The sequence below is a fragment of the Crotalus tigris genome, unplaced genomic scaffold (genome assembly GCF_016545835.1).
Source record: "Crotalus tigris isolate CLP2741 ecotype Arizona unplaced genomic scaffold, ASM1654583v1 scf7180000024433.1590703, whole genome shotgun sequence".
Classification (NCBI taxonomy): domain Eukaryota; kingdom Metazoa; phylum Chordata; class Lepidosauria; order Squamata; family Viperidae; genus Crotalus; species Crotalus tigris.
In genome coordinates this window covers 1,435,220-1,456,185 of record NW_024100600.1, presented here as the reverse complement: position 1 = coordinate 1,456,185, position 20,966 = coordinate 1,435,220, and positions in this window count along the sequence as shown.

The window sequence follows — 20,966 nt, the reverse complement described above, 5'->3', positions numbered from 1 at the left end:
TTAGAAGGCCCTGCACTGCTTCCCATGTCCCAGTGCCTCCCTAATGGAAAATCTACAAAGGGAAACCCAGAGGAGAATGAACCAACAACAGCCAAATCATTGATAGGTTGCCACAAATGTCTCCAGGTTTCCAATACATGAAGCAGATTGTCTGAATTTATTGTCTGTCTTTCTTCTTTGTGGCGTAAGGTCTGAGTGTGTCAAAACACCAGACTAGAAGGTGCTGCCAAGGGACGTGGCTTAAATCAAAAGTCAGGCCAAGAAAAGCATCTTTTGAGCTACTGATAATGTATGAAACCCCAGGGCAGCAGCACCCCACCATCTCCCCAGCTTTGGAGGGGGAGATCTTTTCTGTCCTTAGGAAAGACAATGAGACAGTTGGTTTGGAAGAGCCTGCATAATGCTGCATAGAAAGAAAAGTGAAAACAGTCATTCTTACCTAAGGTGATAAACCCTCTGTAGCCCCTTGCTCTGCCCCTCCTTGAAAGTCATGAGCAGCTTCTTCACTTCCCTCACCCCCGGTGGGTATCTGTGGCCAGCCACTCTCTGCCCCATGAGGCCCTGGGCGTTCCTTCTACCCTTTGCACCCTCCATGCAAAGCACGAGGGGGCCTCCATAGGGAGCCTTCTGCAACTGCTGTGCTGTTCGCAAGAGCAAGTGCAGGGATTGAGCAGGTGGTTAGCTTATGCTTCCTAAATTCAGCCAATATTGCATTCCACTTAATTCCTACATATGTTCAGGCACAGGAGGCACACACATCTGCTAACAGCTGTGTATACAGAACACATGTGTTCTTGCAGTTTACAGTGACTTCTAGTTTCTAGCCCCTTCTAGCTTCCACTCCCATAGACTGTCATGGCTGTCCTCCTCCTTTGGTGTCTGCACTGCTGGCAAAGGCCTGCTTGCTTCAGACACCAGAGCCGCTGGGTCACAATGGACATGTTTGCCTTTCTGGAGCAAGTGGCCCTCCCAGCTCCCAGGCAGAGGCCCTGCTTCTTACCAGGGGCAGCAGCCCACCTGTGCACATCCAAATATGGTTCCCCCCCTCACTTGACACCCAGAATATTACGGGGAGCCCAGGAAGAAAAGGAATTCACACTTGGAAATTAACAGTGTCAGTTGTCTTCATATATCAAGCTAATCTGAAAGGGCTTTAATTTTAATAAAGGATAAAAAAAGGTTTCTTTGCTAGATTAAACTTGCAATTGTCATTCATATATTGTTTAAAAGGTGCTCATCTCTTTAGTATTTCTTTGTTTTTGATTTTGTATACTAGTTAACAGTGAAGACTTGTCTGCATGTATCAGAAGGAATAAAGAACGAAATGTCCTTAACTGTCAGTTTTAATAAGGGAAGTCAATGTGCCTCCATTCAGGTTAAATATTGCCCTGTCACATTTCAATAGAGTCAACAGAATTTTTAAGCAAAACTCAAAAGCACAGTGTGTGCAAAAAAGAAAAAAAAATATCTTACTTGTCACTGAATGTCAAAGCCCTGTTTTATTTGTGGGGGAGGGGAGGGGGGAGATAGGACAGAAATTTCTTTTGTAAAATAAGAAAAATTACCACTCATAATTGGTGCTGACATGAAAAGGGGCTCTTTTTGTGAGAAAGACAAAGAAAATCTCTAATTTAATAATCACCTGCAAAGTGTTATTGTGATGGGAACAAAATACACACCAAGTCATCTCTTTTAATCAACTATCTCATTCTTAACCAATCACTGCATTTCCTGAGGCTTCTGCACATGAAGAGCCTCGCCGGATGCAAGTGACCAGCGGGACAGAAAAGGGACCCTTGGGCAAACGCTGCCAAGGAGGCCCTCCATCACGCAGCCCAGGGGTCCCCCTTTCTCCTGAAGGGAGCAAGCTCATGAGCCAGGCTTCTTGACACCAGACCCAAAAAAAAAAGCCCCTAAAACCCCAATTATCAACTTTTCATATTTCAGTGTTAACATGGTACATTATGTTCAGAACTAATTACTTTAATGCAATATTATTTATGCAATATTAATAAGTCTAAATTATGTCCTGATACAAATCAATATTTATATACTGATGTAAATGCACATAATTACATGTATATTTTTAAAACTGCATAACACTTAGTACATTGTTAAATCAAATAAGTAAATAAATCACCAGATGCAGTTCAAAATGCTTGCATTGTACTAATACACAAAAAGGGGGGGGGTGTTTCGTCAGTTATTGGGGAAACTGCTTTCAGCATTCTCTTGCCCCTAGAGGATATTCAGCAGAGTCCAAAAGAACATTTGGACTTCTTGAGGTTTTTTGGACCAAATGAAACAAGAAGACCCTTCACCAGGCTGCCTTTAATCCCCCTGGCAACTGCAGCTTTTCAGGGGCATCCCCTGGCCTGGTATGGTTTGGGCAGAAGTGCCACCCACAGAGGCATCCCCAGACTCTATAAAAAGAATCTTCCATCCCCACTCCCACCTGTGGTCCAGTTTCACTTGTGCAAACTGGACATTGTTCCTGAAATTGATTGTTTTTAAATGGAACCTGAGGGGCTGAGTCCAGTCCTTGTGGACATGTGCCAAGGGAAAGCCTATCCTTGTGTTATGGTTTATTTGAATTGTGGTTTGTTGAGCAAGCCTCAAGAACAGAATTAATGCAAAATTAACAGGCTATGTGAATGTGGGTGGGGGATTATGCTGGCTTTTACTTTTTTTCCTCCCACCTATTTAATGAAAACATTTTACACTACTTTAATAGTTTGTATTATTATTTGTGTTCCTTGTATGAGGTACTGCTTTTGGAGAGGACATCCTGACCCGTTCCCAGATTGTAAAGGGAACACCGCAGCACTAGTATTAACCTCACCCAGGGTTGCCAACTTGGGGCCCATGGATGCTAATTGCTGCAGACCTCTCCATTCACACCTTCTCTGCTCTCCTTCTCTTCCTCTTCTTTGGTGAATTAGTAATCCCTGCCCTGGGGTGCCACTGGGCCCACGAAATGCTTCAGGCAGTCCAAGCCCCAAGGCTCTTCTTCCTACAAGAGAATGATGCTCCTGATAGGAGGCTCCAGCACTTGAGCTGCTTGGAGTGCTGGGAACCAGACTGATGCTTCAGGAACAACTGGCTTTGAATGAGGGGGTGGGAAGACATGGGAAGTGCACCATGAGCTAACTATGTTGCCATGGTCAGCACTCAAAAGCAAGATGAAGCCCTTATGGAAAGTGCTAGGTCTGTTGAGTAGAAGCACCAACCTCAGGAGCAATTTCTTACCACAGTCCAGTATTGGGGGTGCCTGAACAACCCAACTAGACCCACCTCTAGGTGAGATGGGTGGTGTTAAGTCCTCCGTTCGATGACGAATGATGAGGAATCATGACGAAGTTAACAGCACTTTATTTACAATCACCAACACTCGAACGAACAGACAGGCTCGCAGGCCTCTCTCTTAAAAGCGACCAGAGACCGGGACAGAAACATAACACAGTATCTGGTGTTTTGCGCCTTGCGCATGCATGCAAGGCCGGCGCCACTCAGTCTGGTCCCAGGCAGCTTCTGGGACCATTGCAACGTCCCGAGCCTGCTTTTGCAGGCTCAGGACACAACAGGTGGCACATAAATCTAATAAACAAATCAATAAACTGTTTATCCGGGCAGAATGGGAACCTCATCTGAGAACAAACTGATTGGTCCACTCAGCTGGGTCATGCAAATTCAGTAATTATTTTAAGGGATCTTAGCAGCACAAAATTTTAGTCCTTCTGCATTAGAAAAGAGAATCAAACTTCAAAATGATCTTGAGAAAGCTAGGCTAAAAATAACAAGATAACAGAATAATGAATCCTTTAGATAGAAGAAAGAAACAAAATGCACAGCCCAGAATCAGGAAACCTTGACAACAGTATCACTATTTGTAAACAAGATCTCAGAACAGCATTATATCCCATGTTTAATATCAGTCTGCAGCATGGACAACTGTAATTTTAAGTACCATCAGCATAAGTGGCATTTCCAAATCCTGGAATGTAACAGTTTCATTATTCTGCACTGGTCAGATCTTCATTAGAGATGTTTCTGGTTCCGTGCATCATATTTTGGGATACATCAAGATAAATTGTAATTGATGCACAGAGAAGCAAGGAGGGCATTTACAACACTCTGTAAGGAGAAACCAAAAGATGCTTTTGAAAAAAGATGTCTGAGTGGGATGATAGTACTTTCTAACTACATAAAAGGGTACTACGCAGAGGAAGGTTGACGTATCTTCTCTAGTATTTCAAATGTCAGACCCAGAATAATTTTCTTAACTTCCACCATAGTAGGTTCTGATTAAATATCAGCAACACAAAGCCCCTTCACTAGATGCCGTCAAGCAGGGTCTGGACGGTCCTCTGGATCACTGAAGGATTCAAATGGTCTATTTCAGCTACATGACCTCTGAACGTTTCCTCACCCGCTAACTGGCCAAAGAAGAAGGATAAGCTGTGGGGGTTTGAAGGGAGACTTCCAAGTCCCCTCGTGAGTGCACCAGGTTGTTCAATGCCAAATCTTACCGACTACACTTTCTCAAAATTCATCTCACCATCATCTCACTTTACTGTACATTTTCATTTCATGGTGATATCGCCCCATGCAGATAATTTAGCTCTGGTAATTTAATCCCTATAAGCCACTCTGCATTAATCTTTAAAAGGCCCCAGTTGCATCTGTTAACCCAAAGGGCATAACATCACGATACCATGATACTTTGTGACATACAAAAGTAGTTTTTAATTTGTGCTCATTACCAAAGCCATTTTACCACAGCTGTTATAAGTGCAGAGTGCTCACAAATCAAAGGAAAAGCAAGGCATCACTGGGGTGCAAATAGATTTAAGACCACCATTATTTAATGCTGTCAATTCATGTATGGCAAACATTTAGTCTCTTGGCAAAACTCTAAAAATTGGTCTCTCATTACCCTTTAACAGATGTCAACTGAAGTCAGCCTCTGCTGACCTCCATTTTTACTGGCCTACGGAATTCAAGTCCTGCTCTGGTCTCTAGGTGTCACCCAAGCAAGGGAAAGAAAGACCGTTCATTGTCCATGCCCCAAACAGACTGTCCCCGTGGACTGTGGTGTCAATGGGCATTGGAAAGAAAAGCAAGTGGGGAAAGGAATCAAGAAAGGTGACCCTGAGACGGGGGGCCAAGCAACCAGAATGGAAGCAGGAGATGAAGAAATCCCTGCACGCAAGTGAAGAGGGAGAAAGCTGGGCACCGTACTCAGACTGGATCCTAGAGAAATCTATTGACCTGATGAAGAGAACTCTCAGCTCCCTAGGAGAGGAAAATCCTGAGCCCTACGGCCGCCCCAGCTCCTGGAAAAAGGGAGAGACACCGAGGGGGAAGTGGAACGTGCAGCCCTAGGGACATCTGCTGATCCAGTAGTCCCCACCCCCTACCGAACCACAGATGGCGATCTGGACGGAAGACACTACCACCAACAACGGAGGCACCGATCCATTTCAAGACGTCTGCCGTTGGAGGTGAAATTCAAAGGGGAGCCAACACGCTTGGGGTTTTTCCTAACCCAAGTCCTCAGCTACATGGAGGAATACGGGCGGGACATCCCCAGCAACAAAGCCCGCATACGGATCATGCAATCTACCCTGGACGGACCGGCGGCAGATTGGGTGGTGAACTTGCACGACTCCAATGCCCCAGAACTCAACGACTTCAACCGTTTCATGTCCTCTCTGAGAAGACGATTTGAAGACCCCCCCCTGGCTGATCCCAAAGCCCGCGAAAGGATAAAAACGATGAGGCAAGGCAAACGTCCGGTGGCTGAATATACGCAAGAATTCCGGGCCATTGCCAGCAAACTAAACTGGCCAGAAGACATCCCCCTTAGCCATTTCAAAGATGGACTATATGACGCTTGCCTGCCCCAAGGGGACCCACACCAGCCTGAGGAATGGTACATCTTGGCAGAGGAAGCAGAGATCGACATATTGAAGAGACACTGCCGAGGAAGACAATGGAGCCGCTCCCCGCCTGAGTTGACACACGAACCAGTGAAACCATTGGCTACAGCCAAGAAGCAAATGGGGTGTTTCAAGTGCGGAAGAGAAGGGCATCGAGCTGTAGAATGCTGCTCCAAAGCCCCCCAGCACAACCCAGACAGATCCCCAATCAGCAAATCTGGAAAGTCTTCAGCTAAGCCAAAAGAAACTGCCATGAGAATGATGGAAATTGCGGAACCCCCCACCTCTGCTCATCAGGGGGAAAGAACTCCAGCCTACACAGCAGGGCGTGTGGACGCCTCAGATGACAGCTCAGAAGGCGAACCCCTGGTAAGTGGATGCATCGCACCCATCTTCAAGACAGTGACTATATTAATTCCCCCCATGCCCGAAGCCGTGAAGGTGAAAGCCTTAATAGACTCTGGCTGCACCCGCTGCCTCATTAGCCCAATACTAGTGGGGAATCTGGGCATTCCATCAAGGAGACTGGAACAACTAATCTCATTTGGCCAGTTAGATGGATCCATAGCAGGGGGGGTGCCAGCTACCCTAGCCACTCCACCAATACACCTCTCCCTGGGCAAACATGAGGAGGACATAATGTTTGTGGTGACCCCAGGCATGGAATGCCCAATGATCCTAGGGATGGAATGGTTAAAAAAATGGAACCCCTGGGTAAATTGGAAATCAAATTCCTGAAGGGGGACCCTATGGACTTAAAACCCCAAGGGGGGCTACCAGAATCAAGAATAGAAAAAGCATCCATAGGAGAGGAAAAAAGATTAACAGAAATACCAGAGGAATACAGAGACCTTGCTGAAGTTTTCAGTGAGGAGAGGGCGAAGGAGCTCCCCCCCCCCACCGACCCACAGACTGTACCATTGAATTCAAGCCTGGGGCAAAACTCCCAAAGCCCAGATTATACTCCATGAGCCCAAAGGAGAAGGAGGAAATGGAAAGATTCATAAAAAAAAACCTAGAGAGAGGGTTCATTGAGCCAGCCAAGCCTAAAGTGGCTGCCCCGGTCCTTTTTAGAGAGAAGAAGGATGGCTCTTTACGTTTATGCGTGGATTATAGGGCCCTGAATACAATCAGTGAAAGCAACATATACCCTCTGCCCCTCATGAAAGACATGCTGTCACACCTATCGAAAGGGAAATTTTTTTCTAAGCTAGACCTAAGGGAAGCTTACTATCGTGTGAGAATTAAGGAAGGGGACGAATGGAAGACTGCATTTAACTGCCCCATGGGGTGCTATCAATTCAAAGTGTTGCCATTTGGATTACAAGGGGGCCCTGCAGTCTTTATGCAATTAATCAATGACGTTCTAAGGGAGAACCTGTTTAAGGGGGTCCTGGTTTACTTAGACGACATTCTTATCTTCACTGAAACAAAAGAGGAACATGTCAACCTTGTCAGAGCGGTTTTAAAGAAACTGCGAGCCGCCCACCTATATGCCAAACTCTCAAAATGCAAATTCCACCAGGAAAGGATAGACTACCTAGGTTATTGCATATCCCCCCAGGACATTGAAATGGACCCAGAGAAAGTCAGAGCAGTATTAGATTGGGCACCACCCCACACAAGAAAGCAACTACAAAGTTTCCTGGGCTTTGCAAAATTTTACCGCCAATTCATCCCCTCATTTGCCCAGATAGCCTTGCCCCTCACTAACTTACTAAAAACGAAGGGAGCATCCTCAGTAAAACCTAGCCAGCCACTAACATGGACAATGGAGTGCCAAGCAGCGTTTGAGAGACTAAAGAGATTTTTTCTGCCAAACCAGTACTAAGGCACCCAGACATGGATAAGCCCTTCGTAATACAGGCAGATGCAAGTGATGTGGCAGTGGGGGCTGTTCTATTACAAGAAAACGATGATGGAGTATTGCAACCCTGTGCATATACATCCAAGAAACTCACAGAAACAGAACAGCGCTGGCCCGTATGGGAGAAGGAGGCATACGGGATACGTTGGGCATTACTCACATGGCGACAGTTCCTGGAAGGCAACAAAATCCCCTTCCAGGTGTGGACTGATCACAAAAATTTGGAAGCCCTGAAAACGCCCAGAAAACTCAATCCCAAACAAGCCCGCTGGTCCCAGCATTTTCACCAGTTCCAATTTAAGCTCAAACACTTACCAGGGAGAAAGAACTTCCTGGCAGATGCACTATCTCACATGCCCCAATATAACAGCACGCGAGCCACAGACTCTAAACCAATGATGGCAGAGTCACAACTGGCAGCACCAGTAACCATAAGAACCCAAGCTAAATTAAAACCACAACTGGACAGCTAAACTGGAATTGAATTCCGAAAAAGTTTGGAAACAGATGAATGGTTCCAGAAAAACAAAAATGTGTGCACAATGAGAGATGGGTTGCCTTGGGTACGGGAAAAGTTATATATACCAACAACCCAAAGAGTCACTTTCATGCAGCTTTGCCATGACACAAAATCAGCAGGGCATTTTGGATTTGTAAAAACTTTACACTTAATTAAACGGCAATTTTGGTGGTCATCAATAAAAAAGGACATAGAAAGTTATGTAGCCAGTTGCCCAAAATGTGCGACTGCAAAGAGGTTGCAAGAGAAATCGCCAGGACTATTACAAACAGTGGCAAATCCCTCAGCCCCCTGGAGAGAAATAGCCATGGATTTTATAGTGGAATTGCCAGAAATCAATGGGAATACTGTTGTCTGGACAGTCACGGACTTGTTTTCCAAACAGGTGGACTTTATCCCTTGCCAAAAGATTCCCACCGCAAAAGCCTTAGCAAAACTTTTCATCCAGCACATTTACAGATTGCATGGGGCACCCCAACGCATCATCTTTGACAAGGGGGTGCAATTTACGTCTGCATTTTGGAAAGAATTTTTATCCCTCTTAGGAACCACTCAGGGACTGACATCTAGCCATCATCCACAATCGAATGGGAGGGCTGAAAAAATGAACTCTGTACTTAAGCAATATTTAAGATGTTTTCTTAGTTTCCAGCAGACCGAGTGGGCAGACTTACTCCCTTTTGCAGAAGTTGCCTACAATAATGCAGTCCACTCCAGCACAGGTTACACTCCTTTTCAAATAGCCACCGGTCAAAGTTTCAACCCAATGCCAGAATTAACCCCAAACGAACCAACGATCCCATCACTGAAAGAATGGATGGAAAAACTACAAAACACCTGGCCAATAGTTAGAAAAGCACTAGATGACGCTAGGCAGGCATACAAAGCACAAGCCGATAAAAAAAAGGGTTGAGCCTACACCATTCATTATAGATGAAACGGTATACCTATCTACAAAATACCTAAAGTCCCTACAACCCTGTAAAAAACTTGGACCAAAATATATAGGGCCTTTTCCAATTAAAAGAATCATAAACCCAGTAACAGTAGAATTAGAATTACCAAAAAATCTCAGGAAAATACACCCAATTTTTCATTGCAGCATCAGTCAGCTTTACGGCCAAAAATCCCCCCACCATCACCTCCAATCATGGTGGAGGGTGAACAACACTTTGAAATAAAGGAAATCCTACACTCTAGGAGATATCATGGAGCGACTCAGTACCTAGTTGCCTGGAAACACCTCCCTGCCTCACAAAACAAGTGGGTCCATAAACATCATGTCAGAGCCCCGAAGCTTTTAAAGAAGTTTCACACAGAATATCCTAACAAGCCTGACTAACTTTTATACCTGTTTTGTTTTCTTTCAGGTGGATATGTCTTATATTTGAGGGGCAGGATGTCAGAATCCAATTATATTTCATCTCTAATTATCAACTATAAAAAACCCCATTTCTGCCTTCTCGGGATTCTGTCAGATGATGAAAGGAAGGGGGTGAACAAAGGGGCTTTATGGCCCTCACTTCCTTCAGTACACTTCAAAGGAACTGAATGTGGATAGCACCAAAAGGCCTAATCATAACAAAGGGAACTATTACCTTTCATGTAGTTTTCTCTGAAGTCTCCATCCAGCCGGCATTAAGGAAAAGGGGGTGGGAGTGTAATGTCTGAGACTGTCGCTGGAAGTAGGGGATGATTGGGTGGGGCTACTGGGAAACCCCTTAAAACCCTGAATGGGAGAGTTTGGACCCCAAGTCCTGTCTAGAACGCCTGCAACCATTTTCTCTTAATAAAGGATGCCTGTTGGAAGAATTATTCCAAGAGTTCTGTCTTCTTAAGATGCAAAGTGGGGTGGGTCCTTACATTCAAAAACTGCATGACATCTAGGAGTCTTCCCATCTTATAGTTGCTGAAGGAAGGACAAGACGGTTCTCAAAAGTTATTTAGGTATCAGAAGATTCTTTTAGGTGAGTTTTGACATTTGAAGCTCAGAGGACAACCCTGGGTAGAAGAGCTGCTTAGTTTTTAACTCCCCTTGTAGTTCTCAGCACTGTTTTCTCACGAAGGCCTTACAACTGCCATCCTTTAATAGGTTCAAAACGTGTTTCACATCAGGAGTGTGGTCACCTGTTGAGGTCTGTGTTGCACACAAAAATTGGCAGCATTTGGGGGGGGGAATCCACTTTCTCAATCGTCTTCAACAGTTTTGAAAACCAATCTCTTTATTCTTTTCCAGTATCTTTCCAACCAGATAAAGCTTCTGATCAGAGCTCTAATTGGGTAATTTGATGTCAACTGCTGTCTATCATGAGATCAAGACAGGTCTGCCATTTGGTATTTGAAATATGTTGGATGCCCTTCCAAAGTTTGGCGCTCTCTATAATAACGCTCCATGATTAGCAGAATCTATTTCCTACATTTCTAATAATGCCAGGAAAGGAGTTTTATTTGGCAGTAAAGCTGGGCTATTTCATTCTAAAGCTATAAAGCATATTTGCTTACTTTAAAGTGAAAGTGTATCCTTATAGTGAATATGTTCAGTTCAGAGCAGAACACTTATTTTAGCCAATATTAAATCCAGCACTTATTTCACAATCATTCCTGAAGCTCCTGGAAATCCTACAAACTGAATGTGAGTGGAATCACATTCTTCCACTCATCTACTTAGCACTGGTCTTGAAAAATTACTGCCTCTGATACTCATAGGATATACTTTTGAATGAAGAAATGCTCCTGTTTGCTTAACTTGAATCTTTTAACATTCAACTCCATTGGATCTCAGGTTCCAATATTTTTTTTGGGGGGGGGGTGGAATAAAACCTTCTCTGAATTTGCTTTTTTTCATGCTACCCATACTTTTAAAGACCTCAGCCCTGCCTCTTCACCACAGTTCAAACATTACGAATTAGCATTTTCTCCTATGGAACATGCTGTTCTCCTTTTTGCCTCTTTTCCAGTTCTATGTTATTCTTTCTGAAATATGGTGATCAACTTTATTGAAATATTCTATACCAGTAATGGCGAACCTTTTAGAGACCGAGTGCCCAAAACCTGTCCCTTGCCCCTGCTCTGCCTCCCGCCCTGCCTGCTCTGCCCCCGTCCACCCCCTGCTCCACTCACCCACAGGGCCATTCACTGCCTCAATGGCCCACTGTAGCAAATCATTCAGGCAGCCCTGCAGCGCCATGGCAGCCACGTCCTCCGCCCACACCCCGCAGCATCATCTGCATGCTATGGGGCGCGAGGGCAGAGTCTTGTCCCTGCTGCCCGGCTATGTTCTTGGCTGCGCTGCTCCATGCAGGCCATGTCTGGGGGCGACTCTCCTCCAGGGGGGCCTCTGGAGAGGAAGGGGCTGTGGGGAGAGGCGGGGCTGGGGCAATGGCATGCATGCCCACAAGAGGGCTCCGAGTGCCACCTCTGGCACGCGTGCCATAGGTTTGCCACCACTGTTCTATACATTGTCATGGATTTGTGAAAAGGCATTATGACCCTATCAGTTTCTTTTTCAATTACCTTAATGAGCCCCAATATACATTTATATATTTCACTCTTATTGCCAATTGGATGGACTTTTTTTCATTCAAATGACTTACCTGAAAAAAACAACTTCCTTTCCTGATCCAGTACAAGAAGTTTAGACCCAGTCAGAATACATATTCTTTCACCTTTTCCCCAAATGGTCATCACTTCAGTCTTGCTACCTATTTAACAATGACTAAATCTGTCATTTTTTGCTGTAGTAACTAGTCTAAAATTTTTGGCATCATTAGGAACCTTCACTGTTTAGTCCTGATCCCAGACTAATCAGATAGCTTTATTCCCAACAAAGATCATGAGAGGATTCCCTACTGCCAAACCCCCATTGCAAAAGCCAATTTATTCTTCACTTTCACACAGACAGAAACATGGATTACTTTTAATAATAATCAGTCAATTCAAGCACCTCTTTCCTTCTTGTCTCACAATACCCACATTTGCTCAGGGGCATTTCGTGAAGATGTTTTGCAAGTCAAAGTAAAGTACCAGCATACTATTGCCCTCCTCCTCCTATTTGCTGACTCTTTCCCAAAGAGCTTAGTGAGATGTGGGTTGGGATGGCAATTGCATATTAAGGAAGAGAAAGACTAAAAAGGAAGGAATCCTTATAAACATCATTAAGTGAATCACAAAGTTATTAAGTGAATCACATGGTCATTAAATGAATCTGGATTCCCCAATTTGCTTATGGAAAGCCAGTTGGGAAGGTATCAAATTATGATCATGTAACCACAAGCCGCTGCAATCATTGTAAATGTGAGCCAGTTGCCAAGTGTCTACATTGCCACCAAGAGTCCATAGGGATGGTATGACAGTGGTAACTTCAAGGATGGGTTTTAAATAACTTTTTCTGAGGCCATTGTAAGTTTGAACTATCGTTAAACAAATGCTTGTATGGCAACACGTAGTAAACCATTTCTGCTTTTCAGTTCAACCTTCAACAGTAAAGAAACAAGCAGAAAAGAAATAAACTGTAGACCAGCATTTGGTTTTCCTTGAAAAAGGCATTTGAATACCATGATGAATCTTGATCTACAATATCAGGACCAAGCAAGCCATGGTATTCCAAGAGTACTAACACCTTTGAACTTTGGTGTTGGAGAAAATACCAAAGTCAGCTAAGAAAACAAACTCATGGATCACTGAACAAATCTAACCAGAGTTCTCACTGGAAGCACAAATGACCAGCTCAAATGATTCTGCTTTGGCTATATTATGCCAAGACCCAACTCTCTGGCAAAACTTCCAATGCTTGGAAAAAAGGAAGAAAAGAGAAGACGAGCGTAACCAGCAGAAAGGTGGAGGGACTCAGATATAGTGTTGATAAGTGCACCATAGGGAGACTTGAAAGAACGGGCTTGAGGAAAGTCTATCCATGTGATTGCTAGGAGTCAAAAATGACTTCAAGGCACATAATTCATCCATCAATTTGTGCTTGTGGAAAGCCTGTGGTTTTTCCAGCATAAAAGCTTCTTTTTTGCTAGCAGCACAGCCTAAAAAAGAATCCTCTGAGAGGCTGTGCTTTGGCCTCAAAACTGGTTTTACTCTCCAGAAACTCTCCCTTCTGCCTGCCCAGAATGGCCAGGATGGCCAAAGACTCTCTGATTCCCTCGACAAATCCTTAGAAGAGGAATCCAAGATTCTGGGATGGAGGCAATATCTGGAGAAATAATAATACAAAAACCCAAAGATAATTTTGAAAAGGCACCTGGACTTCCTTGGTTTTTTCCTTGAAAATGTTTTGCTTCTCATCCATGTTCTAAAGAAGCTTCTTGGATGAGAAGCAAAATGTTTTCAAAGAAAGTCTAGTTGCCTTTTGAAAAGTGCCTTTGAGACCACCGTAACCAGGATGATTGAGAATCTCCATAGGCAAATAATGGTATAAGAAGTACAATTGCATCTGCAAGAAACAGGGCTACAATCAGTGAAGATCTGCAGGTTATATGTAGTTGAGATGAGGAAATACACATACATGCCTAAGAGGAGTAAGAAAAATTAATGTTCTCTATAACTCCTGAAGTCAGCTGTGAAATTTATCATTGGGGTACATTAGAAAGCTGTACTTTTACTCCAAGACTACAGCAGTCCATCTATTGGGGGAGGTAGGGAGGTCAGTGTTGTGAACATAGCCAGGCTTCCAAGATACACACACACACACACACACACACACACACACACACACACACACTGGTCAAAGAGAGAGTGTTGTTCTTCTACCTGTGACCCAAGACATGGCAGGCTCACAGCATCTTTTCCCCTGCTACCCATAGGATGTAAATGTTGCTTGGAAGTAATATCTAGGGAGGAGGGAACTGGTTCCTAACTGCTTAGAGCATCTTTTTCTTTCTAGTCAGGTGTAGCTGGCTATATATTGATCAGAAACGTTCCCTGCCTTTCTTCTGGGAATTCACTGCATGCACTGCACACTTTCCTTCAATCTTCCCTTACAGAAGTTCTCTGTAATAGGTTGGGCTGAGACTGACCAGCCAAAAGCGACCAAGGGGGCTTCCATGGCCAAGGTAGGCCCTTACAGCCTACTCATATTGGCTCCCATACTTTCCAAAAGCTTTCCTCTGCCAATCCTTTGGCTTCACTTCACCAGATAGCAACCATCTCAATGGACCTGCTCAACACACTTTGTCTCTGCTTCTGAGTTTGATGCTGAAATTCTGCTTTCTGAATTAACAGCAAGAAAACTCATAATCCTTATTCTGATCAGTCAGCAACTGGCAGCCCCTGGCCCACCTTTGAGCTTGGTCATATTTTGTGAGGAACTCTCAGGAAATACATATCAGAACTGTTGGTTCTGATGTTTGGAAGTTGAAAAGCATCCCTGGAGGCAGCCCTGGTTAACCCCTTTGGTTCTAAGGCCACCAAGAAGACGGCCCTGGCATCTCCACAAAACCAGCAGGCACCAAACTGGATGTGAACTTCCAGCAATTTTTCCACAGCTGAAGGTTGGTTGGGAGCAAGGGCTCGCCATCCATCCCCAAAGCTGGAGGCTGTTGGGCCACTTCTTTTTTGCTGCTTGGCTTTCTTTATGCAACGGAGAGCCCTGCTTGTCCGGGGTTCCTTCTGCTCTGACAGAAATGTTTCCTGTCTTGAGTGGTGGAGCCAGTGAGGCAGACAAGCCAGGTGGCACCCCGTAGGAAGGATGTTCCTCTTCTCCCGTGGGGTCTTTTCCAATCAGAGCCTGAGAAAGTCTGACCAAAAAGATGAGCCCGTTTCTGCCATCAAAGGTTTGCTTGGCAGGGGACATTCAGCCCTCTGAAAGCAAGCTTCTTATTCTGGTAACTGTTTATTTAAAATCCATACAGTCTTTTTCTAAGGTTATTTACATTTGTCCTTTGAAAATTCCTCTTCCTAGAAGTGTTTTTCAGGAGAGGAAAAAAAAAAAAAGTAAACTTGGGCCAGGGGTCCCTTTCAGTTTTTTCCTTTCTTCATAAATAATAACAAAATCATGTAGCTATTTTAAATTCCAGGGATGCACTGGGCCTAAAATGGAGGAAAAATTACATTAAAAAGAAAATCATGAATGTGTTGTAGTGCTGCTCTCCCAGTAAGGCCAGGGGATTGGGATAGGCTAAAGTTAATTGCATTTCCAGATGACAAACCTCTCACCTCTGAACTGAATAGCTCTTTATAAAAGCTATCAGTAATAAACTGTAAATCTCAGCCAGGATTGCAAATAAAGGTCATCCCTGTTCATGCTGTCACTTCTTTCCCAGCCCTTATTATGCTCCTGTCTGAAGTCTCTTGCCTTCTGAAAGCACATCGGCTGTTCACAGAAGTGGGAAGGGGCTTCTCTTGGCCCCAAAGGGTGAGCTCCCAAAAGGAGCCCTAATGCTAGGCAAGAAGGGAGGATCCTGGAACCTTAGGACATCTTCCAAAGAAACCTCTTCCATTATCTGTTCCTTTATTTGTCAGGCTAATAGGTGGGCAAATCCATCTTTCAAAGCGGTTGCTGGGGCTTCAAACTTTTTCCAAGCCTCATCTGCCACAGAAACTCTACAAGAGTAGCAGGTCTCTCCAAATGGAGTTCAGTTCAAAAAAAGTAGCCCCAAGTGGTATTTTTCTTCCATGGGTCCATTTGCAGAGCATGGATATGCCTGCGCTCTCCCTCAGAGTCCTGGACTGAAGGCCTGAGCAGAAACTGCATAGATCCTTTTGATGCAGAGCTCTGTTTGGAAACCAAACTATGTTAGAAAGCACCATCAGTCTCCCAATGAGTCTTCTGGATTTTGTTTCGTTTTCAACTGCCTTCAAACACGAATACCTCTAGATAAACATTACTAATTGAAACATCCATACAAACATTGATCTTTTGAGATTCTCACAAACGTGGACTGTTTCTCACTTCCCAAAAGACAAAATAATCCCAATATAGAAAATCAAAGGTTAGGACAAACTAAGTATGAAAAGGCCAGTTGGGGGGAAGAACCTGGTATGTGGCTTATGAGAGATAATCACTGATTCTACCCTCCTTTGACACTGCAAGAATGAATTGAGCTTGGAAACCCTACAGCAGGGTTCCTCAACCTTGGCAACTTTAAGACTTGTGGACTTCATCTCCCAAAATTCTGGGAGTCCACAAGTCTTAAAGTTGAGGACCCCTGCCCTACAGTGCTCTCTGCACAGAAAGGAAGCCAACCCAACCCAACCCAGCCAAAGTTAGCCAACCAAACATATTTTTTTAAAGTTACAATTCAAAGTAATTGAGCAACAGAATATGCTTTCTCCCCCTCCCCCCTTTCCCTTCTAGGAACACCTTAGAATTTTAAATAATTTCTCTTCTTCCCTTTCATCCTCAGAGAAAGACACTTAAGTGGACACTAAAGCCCTCAGAAAAATATTGACTATAAATTTATTACAAAATACAGTTCAAAATAATGGCTAAAAATCTTAAGAGCAAAGAAACAAAAGCAAAAAAAAAAAAAACCCCAAGTCAAAAAGTCCACTTTCTTGTTCTGCCTTCTTTATTATTGCGCTGCATTCCAGCTGCCATCCTTGTGAGCATAGCAGCTTTTCTATTCAAGAACCTATTTAAGGTTTATCACTCATCCATGAAACTTTACTTAGGTATGAAATTTATTCTTATAGTTTTCACCCGGATTTAATTCTTAAATTTTAAGAATCAGCTTAATCTATAGATTTCCCACAGGCATCTCTTTGGCTGTTTTGGGAAACTGGATGCCAGATCACATGGGTGATGGCCTGATCCAGTCTATGCAACAGTTGAGTGACAGCTGTACCAATAGTATAAAGACCCCTGAACAAAATCCTGCAAGGTGAAATGGCAAGTCAGTGGCAGCCAAAGCTAGAAAGAGAGAGGGGAAAGCTTTTCATTGCAAAAGGAATTGGAGAGCAGCTCTCTGCCGTTCCGGCATGCGGGGCAAAGCTTATTATCCAAAAGGCAGCTCTGGGCCTTAGCTGATGACTAATCCAAATGGACTTCAGACAAAAACAGACCAGGGAAAACTCCTGGGAGATGAAGAGTTAAACTCCCCACTTTACTTTTTTACTTAACCTCTTGATATCAGCTACTGATGTAATGATATATGTCATGTTGTTTGGCCCTTGATGATTGAATGCCCCCATAAACCTTGTGAACAAAGACCGAACCAGATGTCGCCACATCTAAGGAGTCAAAGATTATGCCCACCAGGCCCCTGTCCCAGAAGTAAGACTCGGGCATACCCCTCCCTGTCCCTGGAGGTAGAGGCAGAAGCAAAGTGAAGGGAAGGTGGAGCAGAAAAAACAGGGTTTCCCTCTGCTCTTGTCCTATTTCAACCTTCTGCAACCAGTCAGTTTGTGCAGAGGTTGGCCTTGTGCCCTAGCTGATGTATGAGAAGCCTGAAATAGGCACCCAACCCAAGCTGGCTCCTGTTTCAACTATTCCCTTGGGCATTTTTTTTAACGTCACTAGTCACTGTGGAAGAGAGATGCATTTGAAAATGTTTTGCTCATGCAACCTTCTACAGAGAGGACAACCTAGGAGACTGGGTGCGGCAATATATTCTGGCAATGGGAAAACACCAGCTCCAAGCCCCAGTGATTCTGCTGCAAAATAGTTTTTGCAGCTTAATTTAAGCTTATGTTTTTGGGCCTTTCAGTGATCCAGTAAGCATTCCATGGGAGCTCCATCTGTATTGCTCAGTCTGCTAAACTGACATATTCTTTTTATTATTATTATTATAAATTTTTACAATTTTACAATAAAAAACCCCTTCCCCAATCCCTCCCAACCCTCCCCCAAACCCTCCCCCCTTCTTCCCAGAGCTGAATACAGGGTTAACTAGAGCTTAAAAGGAAAAACTTTTAAACTCAAATAAACCTCAACTAAATATAATTACATTCAATAAACGAATTATTAAATACTTTAACTCCATTATGTATGAAAAACAGAAAGAGAAAAAGAAGAAAAAAAAGAAAAAACACCCTTCTTCCAATACTATCCTATTAACAACCATACCGCTATAATTAAATTTAACATTAAGATAATTTCTTTGTCGTTACAATCCTACCAATTTACCATTATAATTTATTTTATCTATAATTCACAACTTCTGTTTCTTTCACAATTAATAAACCAATCATCTCCCTAACTTAATAACATTGCAAAATATCATATTTCATATAAAGTAAATTAATTGGAATCTAATCCGCCATTAAGATATTATAAACTTTAAGTATAAATTATTCAAAAAACTAAACAATATTTTCTAATATCATACTTATATAAAGTTTATCCATCTTTCTTTATCATCACAATCAAAAACACACATATAAGCGTTACTTATACCATTGAAATTCCCTTATACATATTTAAAACAAAATATTCCTTTAAATGCTCCTTAAGTTTCTAAGCATACACTTCTTATCTAAAGTTTTCATTCAGTCTCCATAATCTTCTCTCCTCTTTTCCAATGACCAGTTCCATCCGCAATGGGCTGTAATCTGTCAATAACTTTGGAACAATCTTTACATTCTTTACCCATCTCTCTTATCCAATAACCTCGAGAAAGCTGCTTGAAGATTTGCCGTTGAAAATTGCACCAAAGAACTCTTAGGTCTTGCTTCTCCCACAGACTCAGAAACAAATTCTTGTACCTCCTTTTTCTGTTGTTCCTTTTCCTTGCATTTATATGCTGCCCGAGTCATTCTCTGCTCCTTCATCTCGACTTGTTGAGACCCCTCAGTCTGTAATTTTCCAACTTTCATCAATACAGCTTCTTCAGACTGCTGTTCTACCTTCTTCTCTTCCAAAACTTTAATAGGTGGTGATGAGCGTGCTCCCAGGACCGAAGTATAAAACTCCTTTGCTTTAAAAACAGTATTAAGTCTATAACGTATCCTCGCATAGCTCACCACTATTCCAATCGGAATATCCCATCTAAAAGGCATCTGCCTCTTTTTAAGTTCATCTGCTAAAAAAGCAAACTCCTTTCTTCTTAAAATTTTAGATGGGATCTCCTTTAAAATTATAACATCTTGTGCAGCAATCTGAAACCTCTTATTATAAAAAGCTTGTATAATTTCATTGCACAGGGATCTTTTCCCAAAGTAAATTACCACATCCCTTGGCAAATTTCTTTGCTTTGCAACCCAAGAGTTGACTCTAAATATTTTTTTCAATTTCTCTGAATATTTCCTCTTTTTCTCTATCCAAAATCACAGCAAAGTCATTTGCAACCATCTCTCTCAGATCTCCTTGCAAATTTTCTCTCAAGCCTCTATTCTTAAAGCGAATTCCATCTCTCTATATTGAAACATAAGAATCTCATCTTGTGAATTTTCCATCTTTTTTTCCATGCCTTCAAATTTTTCCTCCAACACCTCACTTTATCTGCAACTTCTTCAACACGAAAATCCAACTTTTCAACAACAGAAGCAAGTCCTCTTAAAGCCAAAACTATATCTTGCCTCAAGATCCTGTTATTCTCCACTAAAATCTCTTTCACTTCTCCCCTAATTTGAGATATAACATTTCCCATTACATCTTGCAAATCTTTTACCGTTAATAACTGTGCAAGAGGAGAAGGTAATAATGTTGATTTAAGTTGTTGCGCTGGTAATATCGCCGAAGAAGAAGCCACCTTAGGAACTGTGGAAATTACTTGGCGCTTTGAAGCCATCTTAAAAGAAAAAATTTTGTTTCTTCTTTCTTCCTTCTTAAAAAATACAAAAAAAGAAAAAAAAGAAAAAAAAAGAATTAAACAAAAGAGAGGGAGATTAACTCCAAAAACCCAAGTCCTCCTTCAAAAAAAATCATTGTAATAAGAGAAAAAAAAGAAAAAAAAATAGGAAAAGAAGAGAAAAAAGAAATAATTAAATAGACAAAATCCGTTCCGTCTCCTTAAAAAAAAAAAAACTTCAAATCGCCATTTTACTTTCCCTCTCAACAAAGGAAAAAAGAGAAAATGAAAGTAACTCTTTAAACTTAAAATCCAAACTTAAAATCCAAATAAAATCAAAAAATAAAATCCTCTAATCAGCTCTGTCCGCTTTTTAAATAACTCACCAGTTCTCTTTAAGCGCGGAGGTGGGAGTGGGGACAAAGGCACCTGAGAAGCGGAGACACCCTGAACTCTGTGGGAGCACTCCTTACACCCCAAAAGAAAACTCCTTTGGGGATTTCAGAGGCTCTACCACTATTCAGGGTGAGACTCCCCCTCCCTCCCTTGGCCCAGGAAGGAGGTTTTAAACCGCGGAACAGCTGATGCCTGCTGTTCTCAGCGGTTTTAACGCTGTCTCAGGAGGACAGCTACAAAGTAGCCGCCATCGCCAGCGCTACACCACCGGAAGTCAAACTGACATATTCTTGAAAACTTCTCTTTTGCAGACCTCAACCCCTCAACAATAGTTGAGAGTTTAAAAAATATGTCTTGGAGTTTCAGAATGACTTGATACCCATTTCACCTCTGAAAACAGGCCTTCTGGAGCATACTCCTGGCACAGTCCTCCCCCAGCTCTTCTCTGCAGAAGGAGCAAAATTGAGTGGATGGTCCCTGAAAGCAGAGCACAAAAGCATAGGATGGAGCTCTCACAGGCCAAGCTCTCTCCAGCGGGCTCCATCCTGCAAGAGAAGCTCCACTGCTAT